The 17,849-nt window shown below is 47.4% G+C and overlaps 1 long non-coding RNA gene across 1 annotated transcript in view; it reads left to right on the forward strand.

Annotated features, from left to right (window-relative positions):
• The window catches only part of LOC135909584 (uncharacterized), a 74,512-nt gene extending 57,599 nt beyond the window's left edge, over positions 1-16,913 (forward strand). The window contains exon 4 of the long non-coding RNA XR_010566746.2: positions 16,725-16,913. This is a non-coding gene — a long non-coding RNA (uncharacterized lncRNA). The remainder of the gene's footprint in view (positions 1-16,724) is intronic.
• Positions 16,914-17,849: the final 936 nt, after the last annotated feature.

Here is a 17,849-nt window from a genome sequence, read left to right on the forward strand (position 1 = left end):
AAAACACATCCACACTGATCACACAAAATCCAGAGTACTAGAGAGTCATTGAGAAAAATTGACAGCAAAAGCAGCGTCTAACCGACTACGAGCACAAAATCGAAACTTTAATGAAAAGAGTGGCCATGCATGAATGGGCGCACGCTGCGACCTGTGAGTGATCGCCACAATCTCAATTACCACAGCTAAGCACTCTCACCGGACATCCGCCACTACAAACACAACTGCCACCCTCCCACCAAAGAACACAGCCAAAGCAGCCTCAGGTGCACTCACCGTCTGAGAGCAACCTGATAACCCAGGACCAATTGCAACAATCACTGCAACAATCACAACAACAAATACAGCAACAATTTCAACAGTTTCTTCGGAATTCCAAGAATTAAAGAAATATGTTAACGAATCCCTAATCAAGGGACCGAAGCATAAACGAAAAAGTAGTAAAATACGCTCTCAGACAGATGACTGTAGCAAGCTAACTTCCGACACAGAGAGCAGAATACCGTCCAAGTCTCACCATAGCCCGTAAACCTCAAATGGAAAGCGAAAACATCACAATCTGGTCTTGCAGCTGTAAGTACATTAAAAGCAAGCACGCATCCCTCTCGCTATACGTACAGGCGGTGCTAGCACTTCAGGATATTATCTGCCTGCAAGAGGCGGGAGAGCAACCGAAGCCAATTATGGGGTATAAAATTCAGTACTACCCCAGTTACCGAACCGTGGCAACGCTCGCCCGCAAAGATTGGGCAACAACGCTGACAGTGCTCCCCGGTGCGTAAATCCCACTTCTCATCACCACTGTATGGCCTGTCAAGAAGTGGAGACGTAAACAAGTCGTATGCAACGTATACGTCTCCCCCGCGACAGAAAGGCTGACTTCGTGTCATTGTTCCGGCACCTACAGGGAATGCTGGAACACCGCGATCGCCCAATTATACCGGGAGATTTCAATGCAAAGCACAACACTTGGGGCAACTCGAAAGCAGACACCAAGGGTACCAAGCTCATAGAAGCCATAGAGCACCCCGAATACACACTAATTACTGTACCAGGTACGCCTACTCGAATAGGAAGCAGCGCCAGCAAGGACACGCCTGTGATCTCACCATCACCAACAATACCGTGGGAACAAGCTGGAGCGTCCTAGACGACTCGCTGGGATCACTACGTTATCGAAATCACCAGGGCCTCGGCCAAACTACGCCGACCCCTAGGGAAGGCCAAAATTACCGATTGGCCTAAGTTTAGGGAGAGGCAACAGCTCGATTTCCAGTCCGCAATTCCTGGAACATCAAGGCGGCTTAACCACGATCAAGGAGTGGGCCCAATGCATCAAAGAATTATATGACGCCAACACTAAAGTTTACCAAACCGATACCGACACGCCGGCAACCGGCAACAATCTAATACACTAATGGGATGCATCTAGAGGCCTCACAACAAGATGGCGCAAACAGAAGCTAAATTGCAAACTTAGATTTAGGATATCGAATGCCACTAAACAGGCCAGCTATTATGCCCTGAAGATTCACAGGGACAATTTGCGCACGTTGTGCGATTCGCTTAAAGGCACGCTAAGCACCAAAAAGACATGGAACATACTGCGCAGCATCATCGATCCTTCACATACTAAAACCCCTGCGAAACCTCGTTCGCGAATATCCGGGAACCCAGGATGAACTCATACAAGAACTGCAGCATGCATACACGGGAATCCGGATCGGGCAGGCGAAACCATACCCTCAATATCCGGACCTCCGAACGAGATACTTGATGCACCCATCACGTATGCGGAGGTATACGCGGCAGCTCAGAGCTTAAAGAAAAACACGGCACCGGGTCCCGACGGGATCACCAACGCCATCTTGAGAAACCTAAGCTATGAAACCCTGCGAGCCCTTACAAAGCAGCTTCAAGAAAAACACGGCACCGGGTCCCGACGGGATCACCAACGCCATCTTGAGAAACCTAAGCTATGAAACCCTGCGAGCCCTTACAAAGCAGCTTCAAGAAAAACACGGCACCGGGTCCCGACGGGATCACCAACGCCATCTCGAGAAACCTTAGCTATGAAACCCTGCGAGCCTTTACAAAGCAGCTTCAAGAAAAACACGGCACCGGGTTCCGACGGGATCACCAACGCCATCTTGAGAACCCTAAGCTATATACCCTGCGAGCCCTTACAAAGCAGCTTCAAGCAAAACACGGCACCGGGTCCCGACGGGATCATCAACACCATCTTGAGAAACCTTAAAAAAGTTAGAGTACCTTCAAGTCCGGCCCAAGCAAACTAAGGAACATCGAGCCCCGCCAATACATCTCGAGATTGCCGGGCAACCTATAAAGCGCGTCCCGACCGCACGCTTACTAGATCTGCACATCCAGAAGAACAATGGCATAAAGATAGCCTCAGAGAAATTAAATCACGTTATAAGAAGCATCGCACCTCTCATCGCCAGAGTAGCGCGCAGCAAAGATGGTTTCAAAGAAGACAAAACCCCACTACTGGTACAAGCCCTCGTCATCAGCCATGTCACGTACGCACCCCAGTATCAAGGTCAAGCGCAAAAGCGAGACATAGTGCATGGACACTCTTATAAGAATGGCGTACAAAACGGCCTTACAGCTACCGTCAAGGACAAGCACAAAGAAATAACTAGCGCTAGGCCTATACAACACTTTTGAGTAGCTAGCAAGTGGCACGCTCATAGCGCAGAGGGAGCGCCTCAACAAGACTCAACAGGGCAGACACCTTCTTCAACGGCTAGGGCTCCCGCTGACACCTCAGCACTGCAAAGAAGAAGGCAAGAAGAAACTCTTGCTTTACGACACGAGAGAGAACATTGTAGTAGACCCAATCCCTAAGAACATGCACCCCACCCACAATCAAGAGAGAAGAGTAGCGCATGCCCGCATGTTGCACAAGCGCTGTTTGAGAGACCCAGATATAAATTACACGGACGCTAGCCCGTATTCCTCGTAGCGACGTTGCGGACCCAAATACAGACTCGCAGTTCTCAATCACGGGAACCTGGTAGCCTCTGCCTCCATCCGCGCCATATGCAGCGCAGCAGCAGAAGCAGCAGTGATCGCTCTCGCACTTCGCGACGCCGAGAGGAAAGGAAGGTGCGCCCACGTCCTTACGGACTCGCAAGCGGAGTGTCGTTTATACATGAATGGAACACTCCCTATACAAGGCATTCGATTCCTGGGTCGCTCACTAGAATGGACCCACGGTATCGTCTGGCGCCCCGGGTGCGAAGGCCTGCGGGGCAACGAAGAGGCAGACTGCGCAGCTCGAGGTCTCAGTAGCCGAGCGGCAGATCACACCGTTCTTCAACCCCCGACAGAACGACGACCGACCCACGAGTTATTACCGACACGTCAACAAATACTACAGAACCAACGTCTCGGAAGAACACAATACGCTCCTCCACACAAAGCTCTCAATAAACTCCAGGCAAGGACCTGGCGCCGCCTGCAAACTAACACGTACCCACACTTGTCTTGTCTACACGCAATCTCCCCAGACAGTTATAAGTCCCGAACATGTCCCTGGTGTAGCAACCACACAACGACACTCGCGCATATAACGTACGAACGTGCCGACCGTCCGGGGAACGCAATTTCGCCATGAGTCACAACACACACACTCACTACGCAGTCTTGGGAGGCGGGACTCTCCGAACTGGTCCTGGGAAGGCAACTGGCGACCCTCGACCAGGCCCAGCGAGCGGTGATCGCAACTGGAGCGTTGTAAGAGGGAACCACCCAGGAAGAAACCGTGCAGCAGTTTCTGCAATAATAAAGTTCTTACTCCTCCTCCTCCTCTCCGTGCCAAGTGTCATATTTCATATATTTTGTAGGCGTGTTTTCCTTTTTGCTTAATGTTAAAGAAAAACCTTCTAGCGGGCTGGATGGCATGCCAAATTCATTCTTCGCCGTTACTCCGATCTTGCTCCGCACGTCTTAACAGCTGTTATTTCTTTATCTATGAGCACAGCAACTTTACCTGGTGACTGGTGTGTGGCTCACGTCATTGCAGTCCACAAGAAAGGTGTTCGCCTAAGCGTTGAAAACTATCGTCTAACTTCATTGACATCCACGTTTACATACAATTTCAAGCACTCCCCATACGTAGGCCTAACACGAAGGTAATGCAATGCCGGGCCGCCCTGCTGCGGAGGTGAAGCAGGCGTTAAGCACTCCCCATGCGTGGGCCGATCCCCAAGATTGTGCAATGACGGGCCGACCTGCGACGGGGGTGAAGCAGGCGCCAAGCACTCCCCATACGTGGGCCTATCCCGAAGATACTACTACTACTACTAATAATAATAACAATAATAATAGTAACCACTTAGCAACCCGCCGTAGTTGCTTAGTGGCTGTGGTGTTGGGCTGCTGAGCATGAGGTCGCGGGATCGAATGCCGGTCACGGCGGCCGCATTTCGATGGGGGCGAAATGCGAAAACACCTGTGTACTTCGATTTAGGTGCACGGTAAAGAAACGCAGGGGGTCGAAATATCCGGAGTCCTCCACTACGGCGTGCCTCCTAATAAGAAAGTGATTTCGCACGTAAAACCCCATAATTTAATGCCTTTATTTTCCATCAGAGGGATGTGGGTGGCAGAGAGAAAAAGCTGGATTGCCAGCTTGAGGGGCTCTCGGCTCCCCGATACAAATACATGATCTTCAGAAAAAGAAAGGCGAACAGTACAAGCATATGAGCACTGACAAAAATGAATATCCCAATGCACAAACAAATGACAATTTTACACAGATGCATCATTCCAAAAACAATGCAATGCGCATAATATCATTTCGCAAATTTCTAACAAAAAGTGGCACCCTTTCGCATATAGCTGAAACAAAATGACGCAAATCTTTTGGCCGAACGTGTTGGAGATTTACATTGTAATTTTGGCACAGGTTCAAGAAATATGGAAGAGCGCTTCTGAGAATATGTTTTATATAACCTGTTACGGTGTTTCTGGTTTTCGGTGTTTCTCTTTGCGTACGTGACATTTATTTTCTGCAGTGATGCCAGTTGTGCAACGAACGAGATGTTATTCTTCAGCTCGGTAATGTACTTAGAAATTAGGCGGTATGCATACCGATGATGAATTGGCATTATGTTGTCTTTCATAAAGAGCGGTTTAGATGGCTGGTCATATGCTACATTGTATATTATTCTGAGCATTATTTTCTGCTGAACGTGCAATGCCGTGTGGACCCACGGCGGAGGTAAAGCAGGCGTCAAGCACTCCCCATATGTCGGCCGATCCTGAAGATAGTGCAGTGCCGGGCCGACCCATGGTGGAGGTGAAGCGAGCGTTAAGCACTCCCCATACATGGGCCCATCACCAAGACTATGCAATGACGGGCTGGCACACGGCGGAGGGGAAGCAGGCTTTAAGCACTCCCTATGTGTGGGCCGATCCGAAAGATAGTGCAGTGCCGGACCGACTCACAGGGGAGTTGAAGCAGGCGTTAAGCACTTCCCATGCATGGCCCGATCTCGAACATACTGCAATGCCGCACCGACCAGCGGCGGAGGTGCAGTTCCCAATTAGGGACCCACACACACAGCTTAGCTGGTCCTCCTTCTTTACAGAGTGGAATGACACCGATTTTTTTCATATGAAAAAGTTTTATGCCATGCCTCACATGGAGGCAGTAATCGCAAGGGTTGTTTTTCCGCGACTTTGAAGGGCCTGTTCTACTGGAAAAGTAGTTTGTTCTTGATCGTGGGAACTAAGAGAAGAGATCAGTCTCTAGAACTCAGGTGCTGGGTCTTGTTCGGCGGGACATAATGCCTTTTTGAATACTTCTAGCACACGTCAGGTTGTCTAGCGTCTACTGTACTTAGAGTGTAAGCTCTACTACGTCATGTCACGGAAAGGTCATTCGTCGAGTAGCAAAGACCATGAGCCACCGTAGCGTAAGTGTGGCAGGTGTGACGTTACGTGATGTGATCCGCTGTGGGGAGGCCAAGCAGTAGCGCTTGCTCGGTGCTTCGCCGCTAAGATACCACGTGACTAAGTGAGGGCTTAGCGGGTGCTTCGCCAGTGCTTGGTAGCCGAGTCTTGCCACGAATGGCAAGTCGGCGGGACTGTCTGTACTTGCGCTTCAGCGCAAGCGACTGCCTCCCACAAGTTCTACTAATAATAAATAATAATATTTGGGGTTTTACGTGCCAAAACCACTTGATGATTATGAGGCACGCCGTAGTGGAGGACTCCGGAAATTTTGACCACCTGGGGTTCTTTAACGTGCACCTAAATCTAAGCACACGGGTGTTTTCGCATTTCGCCCCCATCGAAATGCGGCCGCCGTGGCCGGGATTCAATCCCGCGACCTCGTGCTCAGCAGCCCAACACCATAGCCACTGAGCAACCACGGCGGGCAACCACAAGTTCTACTGCTATAATCCTCGATGAATCCAATCATGCAGTAGATATAGCTAGACGGCAGGCTGCGAAATCTCAAGCAAAGGCAAAGTTGCCTGCGGTAACATCAGAGCAAAGGGAGGTCGATTAGCATGTTATACGGAAGGTTGCGAATCGGGGAAGCGTGCCAAGATCGGAGCTACTGCAACTACCACCGTCGCTCAGCAACAGGTACAACAACAAGGAGAAGGAGACGAAGCCTTGGATACAAGCAACGGCACGCACAACGAACGTTTGCTGAACCATACCCTGCGGCTAGTGACACGTTCGAATGCGGTTGCCAGGTTTCGCCGCGATGTCACGGAAAACCCGCTTGGCAGCGTATGTAGCGTATGTGAGATTCTGTGGCCTATATTTAATAGAACACTATGTGCATATTCTTTGGAAAACCAAGGTAAAGATACCTTTCAATCATGATAATTACGTTTACAAGAGGCAAACCTCAGGCAAAATTTCTTTCTAGAGACAACTTCGGAAACCAAGAAAAGCCCATATATAGGCTTGACTGCATTGCATTGGCAATCTATGTTCCACAGCATGTTGAAAGATCGTACAACTCGTAGAGAATTGGGACGTAATCACGGTAAGTAAGCTCGCGAAGAGACAACCCCATGCAGGCTGGACATACTTCTGGATACGGAAACAAGAAGGGTGTTGGCAGTAGCTGGTCCTATGAATCGTGCCTTTTCTTCGCATTGCTTGCTTTGTACTTCTACAAAAGGGCTACTCCAGCCATTAAATCGCTCCATCCGCCGATGACACGTGGAATATGCCGCGTCCAGTCTATGTGGCGTTCAGCTGCGTCCAGGCAACCAGCGGAGATACTTGATGGCCAGGTTATTTACTTCTCTCAACGAAAAGCCAAAGCGAAAAAAAATACACATTGACCAGATCTACAGCCACCATAGACCAATCGATGGCTGGCAAGGCCATGTCATCTCGACATCATGTGACAAAATCAAGCAGGGTCAATACGTATCGGTTACTTTTGTTGACACGGGCGTTAAGGGTCCGGTAATGTCCACGGTGACTTGTTCGGACAAAGTTTCCGCTAAGGGTATGGGTCCCATGGATGCATTGCTAACTTTGCTCTTAGGACAGGTAATGAAACCTCTCTTAGGGACAGGGTTGCTCTGGGCATGCCCGTGAAATTGTGAATGTACACTAGCATTTCCTCTTGGTTTCCGAGTCAGTAAAAGTAAGCTACAACTTGGTTGGCCGTTCTCTTTTTCATTGGTCCCCGATATATAAACGTTCGCGGGCAAGAATGAGCACTTGGCAGCGTTATCTCTGAGACACCGCCAACCATTACACAATTCTGCTGGATGGTAAACGGTAACAGCAGCACAACATTAGTTGTTCCGCTACAAACAGGCAGAATGTCAATCATTTCCCCGCGAATACTTGATTGACTTTGTTCAGAGAAGACTATATGATGTTATCTTCTTTGGGCGCCTTGAGATTATTTCAAGTAACTTTCAAATTGCTCATGGCAACAATGAGTGAGTTCGGTCTTTGTTCGGGACTTTGTTTGGATAGGTGCAAGTAAATAATTCGGAAGATCGTATGCGCCCTTGGTGCCTTCTCTATAGGCAATGCAGTTTGGCGGATTTTTTCTTCGTAATCCTTTCTTTTTACATGTCTATCTGAATCATATACGGCACGTGATTCGGACACATTTGCAACAAAAATGTCATACGAAGGAACTGTCATGCATATAAATATCGAGGTACCAAAACTGTAAGGAGGAAACATGTTAACATGTTCTTCGGAAGCCGTATCGCTACTTTTATCGACCAAGGACTACGTAGCCGGTGCGTGTACCTGAGCCAATTGAAATTAAATTATAGGGTTTTACGTTCCAAAATAGCGATTTGATTATGAGGCACGCTGTAATGTGGGGCTTCAGAATAACATGTACCACCTGTCGTTCTTTGACGCGCATCTAAATCGAAGTACACGGGCGTTTTCGCATTTCGTCCATGCTGTCGCCGTGATCGGAACTCGATCCCATGAGCTGGTGCTTAGAAGCCCAGCACCATAGCCCCTAAGCAACCACGGCAGGTCGGGTGTGCCTGTAAGTACTTCGTCTGGCACGAGGGAACTACCTAATACAAATTCATTGCTTGCCGTGTCTCGCAAAATTGGAATGGTCTGGCCGAAGATTGTGCCCTGTAGACCGTATTTCAAGCCATTTGCTTTCCCTAGATGTTTACATCCCAAGGCTGCATTTCTTTTTGCATGCTTAATTATCATGCAAACACGGGACCCTGACTACAGGGTCTGTCACACTCCCGAGACAATAGCTCACGTACTTTGCGTGTGCCCTCAATATGCGGCTGACCAAAGAACACCTAAGTCTAGCGTTGTCAACTTGGAGTCCTTACCTTTTCGGAAGAAAATTTCTTAGGTGCGTGGAGAAGAGTTCCCCATGGCCAACGCAGCATAAGTCACTCTTGAACTTTCTATGTGAGTCTGGCTTAGACGATCGCCTCTAGATTCGGGTAAACGTACACCAAGTGCGAAATGTGCTGGCGTGGTGACGTTTTGTGTGGACAGGATTACTGCATCGTATATTCTGTCTACAGCACCCATCTGTGTATTGGAAAATGTGTACATAGTAGTTCATTGTACCATAACAAAATTACCTGCCACTTACTTTTCTCTATATCTCACACTTCTCCTTACCCAGTGAGGAGTGGCAGGCTAGAGACACGCTCTTCAGGCCGACCTCTAATCCTTTGTCGTCATTAAAATGTGTTCCTCCTGCTCCTTGGTAGCATGCCTGGTCTTACAGCAATATACACGATAGGGTTATATCTGCTTATCGCCCCAATGAAATATGACGCTCGCAGACACAAGGCGATATTGGAAAAGCGATTTCAAGCTATATCTATTCCCTTTGTTCCATTAGAGCACCTCGATTGGTTAAAAAAGATCCGGCTGCGCTGACTTCAACTAATATAATAATATTTGGGGTTTTACGTGCCAAAACCACTTTCTGATTATGAGGCACGCCGTAGTGGAGGACTCCGGAAATTTTGACCACCTGGGGTTCTTTAACGTGCACCTAAATCTAAGCACACGGGTGTTTTCGCATTTCGCCCCCATCGAAATGCGGCCGCCGTGGCCGGGATTCCATCCCGCGACCTCGTGCTCAGCAGCCCAACACCATAGCCACTGAGCAACCACGGCGGGTGACTTCAACTGTCTATCGCGCGATGTCACAAAAACTGCGAGAATTCCCTATCTGACATGACACGTATATACTGACTATGCAATATTAGATGAAATGTGAGATAAAGAAATCATTTTCGAGTTCACGCCTTTGTCGAGAATAGACTTTTGCTATTGGTCGAAATTCGGTAGATTCCGTCTGTTGATGACGGTCGACGGTTGTTGGTTTACTATTGAGTTGAAGCAGCGACACGAAGTATTGCCACTGTCGGAGACAGTTATGTATGATGAGTGTGCTGCAGCAGGACCCCTCTTTTTAAGAGAACCGAAAGTTGTGCTAGTCGGTTCAAATGCATACTGAAAAAGTTTGCTCGGGGACACGTGGACAAGCCGAGTAAAAGCAAAGAGAGCTCCAACACCGAAGATTACTCGGGGGTGATCCTTGATAAGCTCTCTAAGCAGTGGCCCACATGTAGAAAGAACGATAAGAAAAATAAAGATCAGTTCAAACCACTCTTCGACAAAACAACCATTTTATTCAGGCACAGGGACCAACTCGTTCATGAGCTCATGGAAGCCTTCCATATGCTTATCACCGCAGACGAGTGCGTCAGTTAGACTTCCGTCCGCTTTTATGATAGGGAGTTTCGGTTCTTGGCCAACTCAATCGGGTACACTTGGTAAAAGATGATGTTCAAGATGACAGCCTTGTTTTCTTCTGTTTCAGTTTTGCTATCAGTGCATGCATTTGGAATAAACTTCAGTTGTGAGTTAGCGCTCGTCCTTGTTTTTTCTCGGCTTGTCCTCGTGTTTCCGTACAATTTTTTTCAGTACGAAAGATAAACAAGTGCACGTGTCCGGGCACTGCTTCGTAGATAGCACAAGGCCTGGGGCGCTATAACGTAAAACTATTCCAAAACTCTGTTATTCCAATTCTGAAATCAGCCTTCCAGGATTGGCCAAAAGTTTTCAAGCCACAACCGAAAGTGACTGCCTGTCACGCATCTGCAACAAAACTGCGAAAATGCGCCAACTGGTATGATATGTGCTCGCTGATTATGCATGATTATACAGAACGAAAGAAGACCATTAGCACAGATTCGACACCTTTCTCGACCATTAGTGCCTTTTCCCCAATTCGACTCCTTTTTAACCATTGCTATTGGTCAAATGTTTTTGGACCGCGACCACCTTGCTTGTCTTCCACGCTACGTCACCAAACAAGAAAACCTCACCACGTCAAAGTAACGCGTATGCGCTGAGGACGCATTATTATGCCGAATAAAACTGAAAATTCTTCTGAATACGCGGAGACGGCCGCGTTCTGAAAGGAATAGCAGATCGTTGCGCGCCAATCACTGTAGCACTGGTTACAAATACCTGTCCGGAGTGTAAATTTATTTGCGCATAATGAAACCTTTTGTGTGGCGGTACAACCGTATCGAGAGCTTTACACATTTACACAACATTTCTCTGGAAATCTTACTTTGTTCAGGGTCCATTTTAGCGGCATTTTGAACCCTCCGATGCACACTGCAGCGATTTTCGAACAGCCAACGCAAGCTAAGTGCCGGGAAGCGGATCAATCGCCGACACCAGATCCACCCTCCTCATGCGGTGTTCTAAGTTCACTGTTCTTATTAGACCCCGTCAAAACTCCCTCCACTTGGGCGTGCTGCTCACCTCTTCTCAGCGAATTAGATAAGAAATTAACTGAAGTACGGTGTGATACCGGGCTAGTTGGTATTCCATGGTGATGTGACACGCCAAGAGTGGACACGTCAATCGAGCCGTGGTGGTGCTACAGTGAAAAAAGTTGATGTCATGCAGTCATGATAATATAGGCGATCATTCAAAAAGAAAATGGCAAGAAATGTAGAACAATGTATGTGTGAGTGTCTGAAAGGTTATTTAAAGTATATTTAGGCTTATTTAGGTCCCTATATCCGGCTAAAGCGCATCGGCTTCTTAAAAGTGACTCGTCGAAAATAGCAAAGCAATCGCTGGTTCTCGGCTGACTCCCACAATAGACAACATTGTTCGTCTCAGCCATTCAACTTGGTGGCACAGGATTCGGAAAAATGCTGGCAATAGATAGAACGCGCGGTGACATTCAAGACATTTTTGATACGAGTAGGTGCGTCTTGCCCGGAGCGATAAAGTTCAGCATTTTTTTGCCGGTGAAGTGCGGTCACGAGATAAAGATATAGAAGTACGCGTGGCAATAATAGTATAATTGATCGCACTGCGGTAGCGCTTCTACGACAACGGCTAAGAGAATTGCGACAAAACACTCACTGATACTTTAACTATTTGTATAGAAAAGGTTTTATCATAAATACAAATAAAATAGACGAATGAAAATGCAAAATAATCATGATCGTGATAGCAAAACCAACATAATGGCTAAAATTATTCTACTTGACAAGTGCTAGCAAGATATAAAAAATGTGGTTCCATATAAATCCGTATAACACGAAAGTGAAACGTGTCGTAAAACAAGCTGTTGCATGTTTATTCTACGTGATAAGACAAGTTCCAAGTAGTCATGAGTGGTACCCTATCACTACAGAGGGATCCTCGAGAATCGCCCAACAAAAGAAAGTTGCCCGAGAACTCGCGAGCGGGAAACCTCTCCTGGAAACACTGCATTGCACGCGCCAGAGCACTGCGCAAATTCAGCATAAACCACAGGCGCCCGCAAACCGTACATGCGAAACCAAGCGGGCTGTTAGTAAATTGCTTCGTGAACTTGTAATCGACTGGAGCGAAATGCGCACGATTTGCGGGTCAACGACCGTGTTGCACGCTTGGTTGCACCGTGGCGTCTTGTTAACGAGCAGTGCCCTGCTGCCGAGTAATGCTATTTTCAGACTACGTTCGTAAGGCGCCAATTTTTCGTAACATGCGTAAGCGGAAGCGCAACAAGCGTATGCGTCTAGTTCAGACAGCTAACGTAGAGGTACCAACGTGCGCAATTCACGCGAAAATCGTGGCTGAGAGTGTTAAAGGGTCGGCAACATTTACGACTGTGATATTGGGCGCTATTCTGGACATTCCGCCATTTTCTTCGGTGCGTGACGTAGGCGCGACGCAAACAAAATGGCGCCGGTGGCCCAGTTTTGCTTACGTAACGTGACGCCAACTTGACGTTTCGCCTAAGAAACTGAAATGAAGGCACTGAATATAGCGTTATCGGTAAAGCAAAACAGTTTTCCTCCGCAGTAAAAACAAAGCAGCTATCTCAAAGCGTATGATTGTTCCGTCGAAAACGCTTCGCACTTCCGTCGTCTGCTGCGTACAAGCCGTCGTCTGCTTCAATAGCTAGGATGCGTGTCCCCGGAAAATGCAATGAGTCATCGCATGTTGGCGCCAATGCCCTTGTTTTCTTGCTTGAGACAACATACGCGACCTACCAGTGGTGATGCGCGCACGTTCTAGGCCACGTTATCGCTATTTCGTGAAACGCAAGTGACTCAGCCCGACTCGGCTGGCTCAGAAACGGCCGAATATCACCGATAGCGTTGCGGGCGCCAGAGATAACCACTTGCGCGACGCAAGCGCCGGCGCTGCCATCTCTTGTTCATTTCGCTAGTTACTCGAACCGCGGGAGGAAACTTCAAGGCGCCACCTTGCGTACATTTCTTTTTATGAATTAGAAAGAGGCCGTTGTCATAACGTCTGATTGTGCGAAAAGGCATTAATCTCGATTACAATAGAAATGCAGCAGTGAAAAGTGGACAACATTGCTGAAAGTTTGCTATATTCAACCAATATTATTTTGTACAAACGCGTTCTTTTAAAAAACGATGGCCCCAAACACAAATGCCAACACCACCCGAGAGCGATGCAAATACTATGAGCACGTGTTATGAACAAAAGATTTTCGTGGCGCCAAACGACGGGGAAAATGTGGCGATACGCATTCCTCTCGGCTGCCATTGCATATGGCTGCTCATTAGCATAATTCGCGCGGCTCGTCGCAGCAAAAATTATGGCGGAAAATCTCAGCAATGGCGGCCCAGTGCAACGTCACGCATCGTCAAACTGACGATTACGAAACAGCCCTTCCTGTGACGCTCCTCACAAGATATTCCTTCAGCCAATCAGCAAGCTGGCATGGCGCATATCTTGAATCGCCACCACATATTCGCGCAATTGCAGATGCATTGCACTGGCTTCTGCACGCTACCGCTCACATTCTTTTTGAAGCGCTAACATCACAATATATCTGCCAAGGACCAAAAAAATGTATTAGTCCATAAAATTTGCAGCTCCACGTCACGTTTCGTCATCTTGATGAAAACGCAAAATGACATTTCGCAAAACTTCCGTTTCCCGGCAAAAATTTCAAGGCACGTGAGCTCGCCACAGCCAATAAGAGATTAAACATGGCGGATAATGGCGGCTGTGCAGCCGCCATGCGTGTCCAGAATAGAGCCCATTACGACCATTGCGACACATCCAATGACCGATAAGCTTTCGGTTTTCAACAACCGGTGACGACACTTCCGTCCTCTCTTCTGCTGACAGCTCCGGGCGCGGGAAGTGCCATTCCGCCATTCCGCGCGCACGATTAGGTCGTCTATGTTCGTGAAAATTTTTGCAGTGCGCCTTGCGAGACTGTTTTCAGTTCATGTGGTTTATCCGCCGAGGAAATCGATGGCCACAGATGCGTGTTCCGAACTTCGATGAGTGGTCTTACTAGGTTTTCAAGGAAGCGGAACTGCTGGGGCGACATGCGCATGAAGTTATGAAACATCGCAGCGTCACCAACTCGGAGCTTGGCGAAAAGGTTATGAAAGTCACCGTCCTCGGCCCGGTCGAGAATCACTTGCCGCACCCAAACCCTTCTGCGCTGCCTTCGTCGTCTTTGGGCGATTGAATACATGACTATAAGTTTGTTTTGAGCGTGAATTTCTTCGATCTCGGCCAGCGCTCGCATGTTGACAGGAGCCATATTGTACCGCTGGTGACGTCGATTCTGCAGCTCCAAATTTGATTGGCCTGTTGTAAAAGCCGTAAATTACGCAGCAGCAAATGTGAACAAAGGTGCCGGCTTAACTGCCGTAACGTTTATTACAGCCGTTACGTTCGATACGCCGAAAGAGCTGTTACGCGCGTTACGACCGTAGTGTGAACATAGCTTCACTTAGGCGAAGATACGAGCAATTCAGTGCGGTATCATAGTGTCTTGTGAAACCCGCCATGGTTGCTCAGTGGCTATGGTGTTGGGCTGCTGAGCACGAGGTCGCGGGATCGAATCCCGGCCACGGCGGCCGCATTTCGATGGGGCCGAAATGCGAAAACACCCGTGTGCTTAGATTTAGGCGCACGTTAAAGAACCCCAGGTGGTCTAACTTTCCGGAGCCCTCTACTACGGCGTGCCTCATAATCAGAAAGTGGTTTCGGCACGTAAAACCCCATAAATTATTGTCTTGGGAAGCCAGTTGAGTTGCGATGCGCTCAGCTTCAGAAATGCGAGTGAAGAATTCGCAGCGCATGCAACGAAGGCGCAAAGGCGTTCTGCTTCACGCTGGCGTGTCTCCGGACGAAAGCGAGATTCGCCCGTCGACGTCCCTCCATTCCTGCGTCACTTAGCGCAGCAGTTTTCTTAGTTGATTCCATCACAAACGAATCAGTAGGCCGCATGTAAGCTCTACTGATACATGTTGAAGTGGCACTGCGTGGGCAACCCGGCGTCATAGGATAAGCGGATGCAAAGGGCAAACCATATTGTGGAAACTGTCGTGATCTCAGGGGAATGCCAACACCACCTACACCAGGCTACAGCACGTTGGAGCTTCGGGTGCACACAGCATGCCGAAGTGCTCACTGTCAGCGCTTGTTATTGTAACGATGCAGTACGTCGCTTCGCCTCTCCTAGATAGCGGCGCCATTTCAGTCAAGAGAGCACAATTGACGTGTTCGCGCTGGCGTAACATCCGTTGTATTAATTTGATAATGAACCCCTGTGTAAGACACTTTTACCACTGAGAGCGATAACCGCTTGACAAACACACCACGTATATCTTCCTCTTTACATGGAAATCTTGAACCACATTACAAGCTAGATGCTGCCCTAGTCTAGGTAAAATGGCGTGTCACAAAAAGCGTGGGCGTGCCCACACATTCGGCTCTTTTCAGACAGGCGTGAAGGATTTGAGGCAGCCAGTGAACTCCTGTTCGTTGCTAGTTCGGAGGACGCTATTGACCATTGACTGCGGTCGCGTAAATTAGGTATTGACAGCATTCACCAAGTGAGTTCATTTTTAATAGACTAAGCTCGTTTGTTACGAAAGCACTCATTAGGTAACACCGATGACACAATTAATACCCAAAGAGCACTTGCCGCATTGCAGCAAAAGAGGGATGACTACACCATCACGAAAGACATGTACTACGTAGTGCAGATTGTTGGCAACCCATGAGAGGTGTGGGATGGTTGCACAGAGAAGGTGAGCGCAGCCGAAGAAACCAGGTGGTCGGATGCAAATAGGCAGTTTTGCACGCCTGGGATAAGTCAGCTGGCACATGAGATAAGTAATGGGAGATCACTGGTAGAGGCATTCATGCAGCACTGAACGTACACAGGCTGATAATAATAATAATGACGATGTTTATAATAAGCAAGTGATCAATATGATTGATGTACTTCCTTAGAGTCTTTAAAAATTTATTTTGGCACTAGGACTCATCTGTGTAGGTACGTGTCTAAAAATTGAAGCGGCCAAGTTATACCATATTAATAGACTCTTCCACTGCCGCAGCATCATGACTACTTATTTCTTTGAACACTACAGTGACCAGTTATAAGACTATTAACTAATAGTATTGACAGCACAACTATTTTTATAAACGCATTAGTTTCGAACAATAAATGTTGTGCATAATGCTTGAGATCTTGAGAAATGAGATCTGGCTTTGCCACACCACTTGCAGTTTTCTATAGGGGGAATTCCACCCCGTCAATCTCTGAAGGTTCTTACAACTGTAAGCTTCACCAGGTGTTGTCATTACCAGCGTATTCGCATTTCATCTGCTTGCTGTATTAGAGGCGATTAAGCATCGCCTTTCGTATGTCTGATTCCCAGCCCACTGGTCAATGCACGGCGGCAGTGAGGCAGCACCGATACTCGGCGGAGCAAACAGTCGACTGGATTCAGTGCATCGACTTCTTTTATTAGGCAATATGTTATAATACATGCAAGTACACCGAACAAATATTTCTTGTGTGTGATAAGCTGTGTTGGAAGCCGCAATAAATGCTTTTGTCTGGCCTATTTCTTGTGTGTATACACAATGAGTGTTATAGGTGAAACGCCAGTGTCTATTTTCTCACCTGGTGAATTACTATTTGTCTCTCGACAAATACCATACATCGCATATAGTTAGGCCAGTCAGTACGGATGCATTTTGTATCAATGAATCACAGATCGCATTTGGCCTCGCCACGCAAACAACTAACAACTACGGGTGATGATATTTCTTTTAATCCTAATGATTTATTACACCCATAAAGGCCGCTTGAGGAGCTTTACATAAGGGTTGGAAGGGGGGTGGACAACAGTGAAAATAAAGGAAATCGTGATCAGCTTTTACCTGACTAACTCAATATATCCACCAGTTACTTTGAAACATTGTGATTGATATCCGTGTTTGCTCTTTATTTTTCGAGTTGCTGAGACTGCATCTCAACAAAAGCTGACAATTTCGAAAGTCTAGTAAAAAGCAGTCGTGATGTCTCAATTTGTATGAAACTTCCGCGTGTTTGCTTTGCCTTCATAACGAATGAAATTATATTGTCCTCAATTATGCTAGGAGTAAATCCCAATAGTTGCAATTGAATTTTATTAATTTGGGCAATAACGTGGCCATTGACATGGCTGAATATAGGGGTAAGTTCATCAAAGTTATTCAGTTAAACTTGGAGTTCAAAAAGTTGAACCAATAGAAATGATACCTCAAACAGAAAAAAAGATCCTTCTACAGTTGCTGTCAGATGATCCCCTAATGTGGCCACCATTGTAATTATGGCTGTGGGAAAGAATAAAGGTCACACAAAAAAACAGCCTGCTATGACAGATTCGTGTAATTGAACGCGAAGCTATAGCATTCTTTTACAATATAGTGCTGCTAAATTTAGTGTATATGCATGTAGCAGAGGTACAGGTGGGTACCAGATTTTAAAGGCGATGTTATTTGTAGTTGTGATCCCA

This window comes from Dermacentor albipictus, chromosome 7 (assembly GCF_038994185.2).
Source record: "Dermacentor albipictus isolate Rhodes 1998 colony chromosome 7, USDA_Dalb.pri_finalv2, whole genome shotgun sequence".
Taxonomy (NCBI): Eukaryota; Metazoa; Arthropoda; class Arachnida; order Ixodida; family Ixodidae; genus Dermacentor; species Dermacentor albipictus.